General features: G+C 37.3%; 1 protein-coding gene and 1 non-coding gene across 4 annotated transcripts in view; one reads left to right on the top strand and one right to left on the bottom strand.

Moving 5' to 3' along the window:
• The window catches only part of Ssh2 (slingshot protein phosphatase 2), a 260,142-nt gene that overhangs the window by 17,366 nt on the left and 229,611 nt on the right, over positions 1-13,165 (top strand). The window lies entirely within an intron of this gene.
• Positions 11,376-11,461, bottom strand: LOC127695731 (small nucleolar RNA SNORD86). The gene has a single exon (XR_007980090.1). It is a non-coding gene; the product is annotated as a small nucleolar RNA SNORD86 (small nucleolar RNA).

The raw sequence follows: 13,165 nt of genomic DNA, 5'->3' as shown, positions 1-13,165 counted from the left end.
TTGGTAGGCTGCTGAGGATGAAACCCACATATGGGACCTAGAGGCCAATGCTAGGCATTGTTCTTTTATCTCTTTCTACATTATTTTTTTTGAGACAATGTCTCTTACTGAACTTGGAGCCCACTCATTGGCTATCTGTCTGGCTATCAAGCCCCTCAGGTCTTCCTGATTCCCAGTGCTAGGATTATAGGCCTATGTGGCCTTGGTATTTTCTTTTATGTAGGAATTGGAGATCCAAACTCAGCTCCTCAAGCTTGTGCAACTACTTTGTCTACTGTGCCATCTCTGCAGCTTCTTAGATTTTATTTTTGAGACAGTGTTTATCTCTAAGTTGCCTAGGCAGGCCTTGAACTTGTTCATAGTCCAGGTAGATCTTAGGTTTGTGACTTCCTGCCTCAAGCATCCTAAGTAGCTGAGATTATAGGCCTATGCCGCCAAACCTGGCTGGTGCTGTAGTTTTGTATGTATATTTCCTCCCACTTTATCATTCTTTAATGGAACCTGGATTCAAACCCAGGACCTTGTGCATGTGCTCTGTCACTGAGCTATGTCCCTGTCCTTCTCTTGTCACTTCTATGTAGTAAATATAAAAGTGTCTTGGACTTTTTATTACTATCACAATATTGGAGTTATTTTATAAATATTGCTTCACATGGGTTCATGGAATTTTAGCAATGGAAAATTGCCTAGCTCTTCGTTTTAGTGTTAAATGGTTTCCAGATTCTTGACTGCAAGGATGACGGTCAGAATATCTTATATCTTGAGTAGCTTCAGGAGACTGTGTTACAGTAAAGTACTATATCTTGGAAATAAAGGACTAGACATTTGTTATGCATTCAAATAACTACCTGGATTCTAGACCAGGCTTAGATTTCAGTATAACACAGGAGGTCATGAATTTAAATAGGATTGTGAGCTTAGGCAGATGACCTAAATTAGTGAGGCTTACAAAATGGGGACTAGACTGTGGTAAATTGGGAATATATGCCCTATGTTGGGGACTATATGCCTGCGGTTGTGAGTTAGTATATATCTAGTGTTGCTAGAAATGTTTTCTACTTGAAGAATGCTGATAATGAAGATGAAGGAATCCCCTGCTGTTTTCAAATCAGCAACTGAATTGACTAGAAAAATTTGCCTACCAGAAACAGAAGACCAAGGGTTTTTTGTTTGTTTGTTTGTTTTTTTGTTTTTGTTGTTGTTGTTGTTTTGTTTTGTTTTGGTTTGGTTTGGTTTGGTTTTGGTTTTTTGTTTTTTGTTTTTGGTTTTTTCTGAGACAGGGTTTCTCTGTGTAGCCTTGGCTGTCCTGGAACTCACTCTGTAGACCTGGCTGGCCTCGAACTCAGAAATCCAACTGCTTCTGCCTCCCAGGTGCTGGGATTAAAGGCATGTGCCACCACCACCCGGCCAGAAGACCAAGTTTAAGCTATAAGAATATTTTTGGTTTATTTTGTAACAAATTCATATTTTGTTATTTAAAATACTTTGGAACCAGATTGTGCTACTCAGCTAAATGGTTCATAATATAGAACGGCATAACTAGAATGTAAGTATCCCTAATATTACCCTATAGGAAGATAGGTAGGGTTCTCTTTTCTTAGAGCAAATGTTTATTTTGCACATTGCAAAAATGTACTTTCTGAATGAATATTTTTGAGGGTCCAAAACTTAAAAATATAAATAACAGTAATGACAGTAAAACTCTTAATGGCAATAATATGCTTTTTTTCAAGTGCTATGAAGTATTTGCTTGAAAGGAAAGATATCTAAACTTGTGCCTTATATCTTGTTGCTTGGTATAATAAGATTGTCTTGTCTTTAAACAAGGGAAGAAAATCTTGTTTTCAGGTGACTCATAGTGATGTAGTATGTTAGTAAAGGGGAAGTATTTCTCTGCTTAATATGTGCACCAGAAATTATAGATACTTGTATTTTGCCATCAAATTTAACTCTTATATTTGGATCCCCCACCCTCCACCTTGGAGCTCAGATCTAGGCCATTACATATGCTAAGTGGGACGTCTTAGGAAATCTGGGGGTGTAGATTCTTGGTTCTATGAGAGCCTTAATATTCATAGTAAGATGGATTAAATTTCCATGGGAAATTTACATGACCATGGGAACTAAAGGCATGGCATTTATGATATATGAGTCATAATTAGATTGTACTTTCAAGTCCTTCAATATCCAGTAATCTTTCTTACCTGTGATTATTTTCCCCTATTGTCCCATGATATTCATTCGTCTGTGACTGGATGATTTATCCATTTACAGTTCATTTAATTCAGTTACTAAGCCTTATTTTGTGTGTGTTATTTTAAATCTTGCTATGATTATGGAACTAGGTACAATAGAACTTTAAGTCTGGCAATTTTTTTTTTTTTTTTTTTTTAGCTATACAGATACAGTCATGACCCAGAAGAGGCATAGCTAGAAAAGCATATAGACATTTATTTTTCCAGTTATAGACTTTTTTTTAATTACAAGATTTTTATAATTTCCTACAATAGCAATTATATTGTAAATTATATAAACTGAGGCTGGAGAGATGGCTCAGCAGTTCAAAACTCTTATTGTTCTTGCAAAGGATCTGAGTTGGGTTGCCAGCACTCACATGTAACTCCAGTTCTAGGCAATCTGACACCCTTTTTTGGTTTCCAAGGTTTACATAGTGTGTATAAACTCATGAAGACACATACACATAAAAAATCTTTAAAAATATTAAAATTATATAAGCTGTTTTTACAGTGGGCAGAGTATAAGTTCTAATAAGTCACATAAATCTAAGGCTTAGAAAAAAGATTAGAAAGAAATGGTTTTATCAGAGTTGGTGCATGATGACAGTTCAACTGTTTTATCTGAGAGAGAATTAGACTTTTTAAAAGAAGATGAATTTTTATGTGTATGTATGTGTCTCTGTGTGGGGTGTATGCCATGTATGTGCAGGTGCCAAAGGTCAGAAGAGGACAGCTGATCCCCTGGAACTGGAGTTACATGCCTTGTGAGCTGCCCAGTATGTATGTTAGGAACCAATCTCTGGTTCTCTGGAAGAGCAGCAAATAAATACCCTTAGCCTATGAGCCATATTGCCAGCCTCAAAGCATACTCACACATGCCCAAACCTGGAACAATGAAGCCATGGTCTATATCCTTCTTTATTAATCCTGCATCCTAAGCCCCTTGTCCTCCAATTTTCAACACCTAAATGTATTAGGCTCCCAATACTTTATTATTTTACAAATGTAGGTGTTTTGCCTGCATATATGTCTGTGCACCACATGTGTACAGTACTCACAGAGGCCAGAAGATGGTATCAGAGCCCTTGGAACTGGAGTTACAAATGGTTGTGAACCACCACACCATGTGGGTGCTAGGAATTGAGTCCTAATCCTTTGGAAGAACAGTCAGTGCTCTTAAATTCAAGCCATCTCTGTAGTTCTAGAAATTTTGTACATATGCTTTTTTTTTTGAAGTGATGTCTCACTATGCCACCCTGGATGACATAGAACTCGATTTAAACCAGGCCGGTCCTGAAGTCACAGAGATCTACCTGCCTCTTATGTTCTGCAATTAAAGGTGTATGCCACTATGCCTGGCCATATATGTAACTTTGTGGTATTATATTAGGGGTTTTATTTAAGATTCAGCTTTCTCTACTAAATTGAGATTGGGAGTTATTTGTTCATTTTTATAATTCTTCAGTGCAGCAATATGATAAATATGTAGTAGATATTAGTAAAGAAATGTTAATATCATTACCATTACAGACCTCATTACTAAAATAATTCTGGGATTGATAATTTTACCTAAGCATATTAAATAAAGTATATTTCATAGTTTAAACAGTTCAAGAATGAATATTTAAATTTATAGACTGAATTTTACATGTGATACAAGGATTAAAGTTTATGAGTGAAATAATATACAATCAAATTCATGAAAAAGACCAGTTAGAAATAGCCAGCAATAAAATGGGTGTGAGTAAAACTGATTGATGCACTATACACAGAAGAATAGGATATATAAAGATAAAATGCTATAGCAATTATTAGAAATATACACACTTCTGTTTGGAGTAGGGACTGTATTTCAATGTTGGGGCATCATAACAAATGTCACTAAAAGAGCCAGGTCAAAGGAGTTGTGGTCTATTAAGAAATTGAATTACCAAGGGAAAAAATGAACAAATATTGAAAAATTTAAGTAGACAAGTAATATGATCAAATTTACTATTAGAAAGGAGACATTTAAAAGTGCATAGGAAGGGACTTAGGTAATGTTACACTTAAGTTGTGAATTGGGGGGCAAGGGGCTTAGGATAGAGGATTAATAAGGAAGGATATAGACCCTGGCATCATTGTTCCAGGTTTGGGCATGTGCGAGTATGCTGTTTACTGAGACAGAGTCACTTGGGTCAACATAGATGGTAGAATGCAGGCATTCTGATTTTGAGATTTATATGATAGAGCTACCTTGGGAAGATAGATACACGTGTTGATCAGCAAAAACCATGTAGGCTAGAGATAGAAATTTATAGTGATCACTTATTGGACTTTCACTTAACTGTGTCAAACACTAAGGCAGACACTTTATGTCAATTCACTTACTCCTCATGAATTGCTATTCTTATTTCATAGATCTGGAAGTAAGATTTAAGAGTTCAGGTATTATAGTGTTCCTTGTTGACTCTAAGGCCATGTTGAAGTCATGCTGATAGGAATACAGTCACCTATAGAGAACTTGTAGGATGAAATGTGGAGAGCTATAAGTGACTGAGGCAGGAGATAAGAGTGGACTAAAGATGGAATGTTGGTGAATTGTGTATTTGGGAGGTAAATAGAGAAAGAAATCCTCCAAATAAAACTAAAAAGAGTGCTGGAGTGTTGGCTTAGTGGTTAAGAGCACTTGTTCTTTCAAAGGACCCAGGTTTGATCCCCCCACCTACATGGAGGCTCATTATTTCTGTAGGTACCAGGTATGCATGTGGTTCACAGACATACATAAAGGTAAAGCACTTGTATGAATAAAATAATCTAAAAACAAGCTAAAAAGAACACCAAGGACAGTGTCCGCTGGCTCTCAAGTATAATATAAAATAGTTCTTTCAAAAGGAGTTTTATTGTGTGAGACATTTGGGAAATCACTGTAGAATCCTATCTTGTAGAGTGTATATTAGTATATTAAAGACTGATTCCCAGCACCTACATGGCAGTTCACAACCATCCATAACTCCAGCTCCATGGGATCCAATGCCTTCTTTCAACCTGAGTGGGCACTGGGCATGCATGCACAGACTTATATGCAAACTATTAGCCAGACACCTCAGAGCTCCCAGGGGCTAAGTATACATGGGCCAGTCCATGGCTCCTGCTACATATATAGCAAAGGACTGCCTCATTTGGCATCGGTAGGAGGGAAGGCCTTTGGTCCTGTGGAGGCTTGATGCCCCAGAGAAGGGGGATGCTACAGGGGTGAAGTAGGAGTGAGTGTGTGGGTGGGGGAACATCCTCTTAGAGGCAAAGAGGAGGGAGATTAGGTGGGGGTCATGGAGGGGAGAGACTGGGAAGGAAGATAATATTTGAAATGTAAACAAAAGGATTAATTAAAAAAAATGGGGTCTGCAGATATGGCTCTTGCGATTCTTATAGAGAACTGAGGTTCTATTCCCAGCACCCACATTAGGCAGCTCCCACTTCCAATAACTTTCATTCCAGGGAATCTGAGGATCTCTTGCCTTGGGGCACCTACCTTTATGTGGTATACATAAACTCTGGCAGACGTACACATACACACAAATAATAAATTTTTTAAAGATCTGAAAAGCTTTATAGTAATTAACTTGCTCAATTTAAATACCAAACCTATTTAATCATGAATGCTTGTTGCAGGGAGGGGAACTCTGACTTTCTGTGTAGCCCAGGCTGGCCTCAATCTCAAGATCCTTCTGCCTTATTCTCTTGAGTACTGTGTGTGCTCCATATGTGGCAAGAATATTTTTTTACTCCATTTCTGATACTCTTCTCTAACAAAAGATCTCAGACTAGATCATTTATATATGACAGACATTTATTTCTTACCGTTTTAGACTCTGAGAAGTCCACACAAGGTCCCAATATATTTGAGTTATAGTAGAAGTGACTGTGTTTTTGTCACTTTCTCATAGTGGAGGGACAAAAGGGATAAAGAATATCTAAGCACCTCTTTTATAAGCCATTAATTCTATTTGTGAAGGCTTTATCTTCCTAACTTAATAACTTCCTGATGCTTCACATCTTAATGCCATTCCACTTAGTGGTGAATAAGTTTCAACATATTAATTTTGGGATACCCATTAGATTATACGAACTACCTCCCTTTGTGTGAATTCTGCTGACATTCCAGATGAATGTGGCACCACAGGCTCTAAACAAAAGGGGAAGGAAGGAAGGAAGTGGTCACTGTTAACTCAGATCTCCTGGGGAGGTCAGGTAGAAGGCAAGTGACATAGGCAGTTAGGACACTGTCAGCTTTTGTGCTCACACTGTGACATAAGTGGTCACAGTCACAGAATTAGAGAGAAGTTGGTGCTGAAAGAGCAAGGAGACACCCCCTTTTTTCTCAAAAGAAAGAAGATGGAAGAAATTAAGAGGGGAGTTTAGGAGAGAGAAAAAAATCTGGCTTATTTAGAAGACTCTTCAGAATATTTTTCTGCTGAGGGGAAGAGTTCATTAGGAAAGAAAAGGTCAAAATGCAGTAAGGAATAAAGGGTGCAGACATAACTCTTTTGTAACCTACTTTTAATAGGGTTCAACCTCTCCTCTAGCCCATCACCCAGCAGACGTAGTGGAAAAGAAACATTATTAGGATGGGGGGAAGTGGACCTGTACAGCAATAGTTCTTTGGGGGGTGAGCTCGATCTTCTTTGGCAGTTCAGTCCCTTAGCAAACACCAAGTTTAACTCAGCAGCTATAGTCCAGTCCTTTCAGCAAGCAGACACCAGGCATGAGCCAGCAACTGTAGTTCAATCCTGAGGAAACTGCAAGGCTCAACAAATGGTGTAAGGCGAGACCAAGGAAGCAGCAAGCTGCAGCAGGAAATCTCATGAGCAATTCTTTGTTTCTCTCAATGGTGTCCTTACCACAAGTTAAGCTCAACAATGCTGTGTAAGGAGAACCAATGCATGTGTGTCTTTAACAAAAAATAGGGAAGTGGAGCAAACCAAACCAATGCTCAGTGCTTGTTTCCCACTGTCTGTGAGGTCATATTTATACTCCTTCAAGTGTCCTTTTATGTCTTTGATATATCCAAACATCCTTTCACCTGAGTCTGCTTCAGGAAACATTTTTTCCCTGTGTCTGCTTTAGCAAGACATCCTTTCTTTCACCTGTGTGCCCCAGCAAAACATGTGACATAATTGACTTTCCAACGAAACTAAAAGTTTCCACTGCAGAAGGGTAATTCCAAAGACACAGTTTCAGGAGCCAGAGAGGATCTCTAATATGCCCATAGTTGTGCGTCACTGTTTGTGTCTGGGCCTCTTTTTCTGAATCATTCTTGCTATTGTCCATCCTTTCTTCCTCAAATAGATTGTTGCCTTTACAAATCTATTGTTTTAGATATGTTTCTAGCAGAAAACCAAGCTCTTCAGGAATTAACATTTAATAAACTCAAGTCTAGAAAAGTACTTGTCATCCAGTCTGTGGAGGTGGTGTTGCATTCTAGTGATGAAGACTGAGCTGGAGGAACAGAAAGTTTGAGGTTAGCCTGGGCTGTATTGAGATACTTATTTAAAAAACAAACAGTGAAAGCAAAAACAAAAACACTGTCAAAAATGGAGGTTTATAAGATTTTTCTGTACCTTTCAAGGTAAATGTAGTAAGGAAAGAGTTATTTTGGAAACTTTCAGAAGTTTTTTGTTTTTTTAAATTACTTATTTAAATACACTTATGTTTGATGTTCATACAAAATCTCATTAGATTTTGAAGGTAGAGATTCCTTAGAATCTAGGAAGTTAGTGGCATGGATAGAACATAAGGCTTTGAATTATATCTATTTTAGTCTCTTTTTTTCCCCCCCTCATCATGTGTTTTCCTTTTTATGGCAAGGTCAGCTGTGATCTCTAGAGGTACTTTCATTGTCTTTACATATGCTGGTTGTAAAATCAGTCTGCATTTTATAAGATTATCTCAGTTTTTATCCAAGATAAGAAAGAAAATCTTTTCCTGTCAGTAAATTATGGGGCTGCAAAACTAAAGTTAATATTATATTTAGTAATAGCATCCATTTGAAGAAAGTAATTTAAAAGTACATAGGGAAATCTTTGGCTTTGGGGAGGAAGAGTCAGTTTTCTTAAATGGTGTAGCTGGTGGTGAGCTGGCCCTGCCTATGTCAATGACCTCATGCTTGGGCTTGTTTGCTGGCATGTATGTCTGTGTACCACATACATACAGTACCCATGGAGGCCAGAAGAGGGCATTGAATACTCCTGAATTGGAGTTATGCATGGTTGTAAACCATCCTTATGGGTGCTGGGATTTGAACACTGGTCTTATGAAGAGCAGCCAGTGCCCTTAACTGCTGAGCCATTATTCCAGCCCCAATAGAATATTTTTTAAAAAAGCAATCTATAGGAAAAAGTTAATAAAACTAAGTCTAAACATAATTTGGCTTTGTTTTCTTTCTTATAATGACTAAAATCTTCCTCAAAGACAAAGAAATAAGAACCACATTATTTATTGAACACATACCACTTTGTGCCAGGCACTATTCTGAGCTGTTAGTGTTATGTCCTGAATGAGTCCTCAGAACAGCTCTGTGTGGATAGGTATTACTGTATCCCATTTTACAGATGGATATATGGGGGGAGAGAAAATGGATACAATAGGATTGGAGTCCAGACAAACTGTCTTCAAAGTCTTCGTCTTTATGAGCACAGGCCAGAGAACAACCTGCCTTAATCTTCTGGTCTTAGACTCTGATCCTCAGTTTCACATCATTTTTTGGTGGGACCAGGGAAGAGAAGCTAGAAAATAACATTTGGATTTTTGTTTTACTACTGAGGCTCAAGCTTATACTGTAGTAATCCTCATTAGACAGTTCTGTACTATCAATATACAAATTTCACAAAATCTATTCATACTTCAATATTCTCCTTTGTATTATTTAAATATATTCTATAACAATATTAGCTTGCTTTTATAATATTAATTGCTGATCACAGGTACATATATGAAAGGGTGTGTGTGGGGGGGGGATCTAGAGGTGATAGAAGTTGCATAATGTTGACAAAAATAAGATTGGCCTGATAGGATAGCCATTCATTTGGCTTCAATATCATCAACTCTTGCCCTGGCCATTCTCCCCATCTCCGTACTTACTTTTCCTATCTAAGGTTTAAGAGTTGAATGTCTTGAGTTTCTGTCAGCTTCAGCATTTAAGTGTTATATAGTCTTAGTTAAGTGTTTTTAGAATCATGGAGTAGAAGTTGATGGAGTGCTGTAATTGGGTTTTTGTTCTGTAGATCATGTAGTAATTATTGGCAAGCATCAGAAACAGGCTGAGATAATGCAGTTAGCTGAGTTCTGGATCCATGGAGCTGAGAAACCTTTCGGCCTTCCTTCCCTTCCCCCAACAGGAAATGAGGGGGGCGGAACATGAGGTTTATGTTTTCGGTCTTGGAAATGTATTTTTAGATATCCATAGGTTTTTTTTTTTTAATTATTAAGGATGTTCCCAGAGTCTGTTCAAGGCTTAAATAAATTTTCTAATGAGTTAATACATTTATAACTAAAACTAGATTTTTTTTTTTAGAAATTTGGTTTAAAATAATTACTAAAAACAAGCCTTTAACTTAAAAATATAAAGGAGGAGGTAAATATTATAGGAAAATTTGGGAACCAGGTTTAGTTTTGATTTCTAATACTTCCTTCCTGCTTTATTTTCAGTTTTATGTAAATAATATATCTAATAGTAAAAATAAAGTATTGTGCATGGCAGAATTTTGACAAAAAAAAAATCTTTAGAACATCAAGCAAGTAAATAATGTTTGTGTAGAGGAACTGATCCAAACTCCACTGTTCAGGTATTTCACTGAGAAATAACATGTATGAAGCTGACTGAAGAATGAAAAAAGAAGCCCTGAGCAAATACAGATTGATACACATTCCTGAAAGCAAAGACAATATTGTGGAGATGGGTCCAAATTAATAGTCAGTCAGTCAGAATGGAATGTTTGAAACTGTGAATCAAAATTAACCTTTTTTTTTATAAGTGTTATTGCAGGTATTTTGTTACAAAATAATTTGACTAACATAAGCCTCTACATAAGGGGTTGGAGAGATGGTTCATGGTTAATGCACTGACTGTTCTTCCAGAGGAATTAGGCTTTATTCCTAGCACCAACACAGCAACTCACATTTGTAACTGCAGTTCTAGGGGATCTGCTGTCCTCTTCTGTCCTCCACAGGCACAAGACATGCATGTCAAAACACCTACATACACAAAACACACAAAACTTAATTTTAAAACCCCCCCCCAAAATCCCATTAGACTTATATAAAAAACATAAATGCAAGTAAGTTATATACCTAAGCATTTTTAAAAATTCCATGCTGGGTTTCTTCTTTTCCACTCCCACTGGATAACACTGGAGTTGTATCTGGTATCATATTTTGAGTGGGTCTCCCCATTTCAGATAGTCTTCTGGAAATGCTCTTATAAATGCACCTCACCAGTATCCTAGATGATTCTAAATCCAGCCAAATAGAAATTAGAATATATAAAGAACTCCTACAAGGGCCTGGAGTAATGGCTCAGTAAAAAGCACTTGTTGCTCTTACAGAGAACCATGGTCCAATTCTCAGCACCCATATGGCAGCTGAAATCTGTCTATAACTCCAGTTCCCAAGGATCTAGTTCCTTCTTCTAGTGTCCATAGGCACCAGGTACACATGCAATGTGCTTACATGTAGGCAAGCAAAAGACCCATATATATATAATAAAATAAATATTAAAAAAATAAATAAAAATGTCTACACATAGTAACTATACCTAATAAGACAATTAAACTCACAAGAAGGACTAAAATGGTATATAATAAAGCATTTTCATCCTCATTAATGATTAGAGAAACTTAAAAAATACAATTTTTCACTTATTGAATTAGGAAAAATAAGTGATGTGATTCTTTCTGGTGTAAGGGGATAAGGAAAGGAAGCACTGTCATAGACTCTTTGTGGGCACATAAATTGGTGTGGCATCCTGGAGGGGGATGCTTGTATCCTTTTCTTGATGTACACCCTTGAAAAACATTTTATATGTGGCACAAGCATATGTTACAAAGATGATAATTGTGTTATTATTTGAAAGGTCAAAATAGTACTGAATAATTTTTTTTTTATCACTCAGACATCAGGACTGGCCATCATCCCCATAGCATAGGTCCATATAGATCCAGATCAAAATATTTTTAATGATTTAAATATCCAGTAGTCAGAAGTATTATGCATATTTAAGAGGAATGGAAAAAATCTGTATCAACAGAGAAATCTCCCAAATATACTGATAACAAAAGCAAATTACAATAGGGTGTATGTATTTTATGTATTTAATAATTCTATTTATATTAAATAAACTATTATTTCTGTGGTTGCATAACACATACATATTTAAAAATCTAATTCATAGGTGCAGTTACTTCTGGGGAGGAGACTGGGCATGGAGTAGTAATTAAAGAGACCATTAGATTTATTAGTGCAGTTGAGACTTTAATGATATATTAAATCATTTGTTTAAAATAAAATTTTAGTTGGCTTGGTGCATATGCCTATAGCCCCAGCTACTTAAGTCATGAGCTACAAGGATTGCTTGAGTTTAGGACTTTGAAATTAGCCTGAGCAATATAGCATTGATGTGTTTATAAAAAGGAAAGATGTACAAGAATATGTTCTGTGGGAGTGTGGTGAGGTATCAGGGGAAGGGGGTGCCTCTGCAGCCCATGCTGAGGCATCCCTTCTCCCTGAGGGACCAGCCACACAAAAGTATAGTATTAGAATAAAGTTTATTCATGGCATGGGGATGGGAGTTAAGAGGATAGTAAAGGCAGAGAAAGACAGAGAGAGGGAGAGAGTAGAGAAGCAGAGGCTGGCCATGACCAATTAGAGAGAAGGGGAAGGGAAGGCAGAGAGAGGGAAGAGAGAGAGGGGGGGAGAGGGAGAGAGAGAAAGCAGGAGAGAGGAGGGGGGCAAGAGAGCAAGAAGAGAGAGGAGGGGGCAAGGAGCCCCTTTTATAGTGGTCAGGCCTACCTGACTATTTCTAGGTAACTGTGGGGAGGAGAATACCTGGCTGTTGCTAGGTAACTGGGGTGGAGCTTAGACAGAATGCTAACAAGCATTGCCCCACCTCAAAAACAAAAATAAGTTAAAGTTTAAGTAATAGGGGCCTAGTGTAATGGCATGTGCCTTTAATCCCAGCACTCAGAGACAGAGACAAGCAAATCTTTGTGAGTTCAAGGCTAGCCTGCTTTATAGTGGCTGTGAATTCCAAGCTACTCAGGGCTTCATAGTGAAACTTTCCCCCACCCCAGAATAACCCCACAAAAAGAAAGAAAAGAATTACCTCTCTTCATTCCTTTGCTGTTTGTGGTTGCACTAGAGTATGAAATGAAATGCCTTTGATTGGTTTGAAGAGTATTAAAATAAATTTGCTTATTTTCTTTTCCTTATATTTATCTTCTTGAGAGAATGCATGTACTTCTATAGGCAAATATACTTTTTTCCCTTCTGGTATAAATTTTCCAGTTCTCTGTGATCACTAAATGAATGTGCTACAATTCAACTGAATTCTAACACTACTTACCCAGAGTAAGCATTGAATTCTACATGTGTAAGGGAGTCAGGTCTATAAGATATATAAGTGGCAAGTAAGGGAGCTGTTTTTAATCAGTTCTCTGTGACTACAAAATGTGAGGTAATCAACTTAAAAAGAGAACAGGTTAATCTTGGCTTAAAATTTCCAAGATTTCATCCAGGATCTTTGATCCTGGTGTTTTGGGCTTGTAGTAAGGTCCCATATCATAGTGGAAGCTGGTTTAGTACTCATCAGAATCCAGGGAACAAGGATAAGATCCTTGAAGGGTATATTCTGAGACCTAAAGATCTCCTAGAAGACCATAGAGAATGTTAACATT

The sequence above is a fragment of the Apodemus sylvaticus genome, chromosome 10 (genome assembly GCF_947179515.1).
Source record: "Apodemus sylvaticus chromosome 10, mApoSyl1.1, whole genome shotgun sequence".
NCBI classification, from domain to species: Eukaryota; Metazoa; Chordata; class Mammalia; order Rodentia; family Muridae; genus Apodemus; species Apodemus sylvaticus.
Note: the sequence above shows the minus strand (reverse complement) of the source record. Positions and strands in the feature narration are given on the sequence as shown.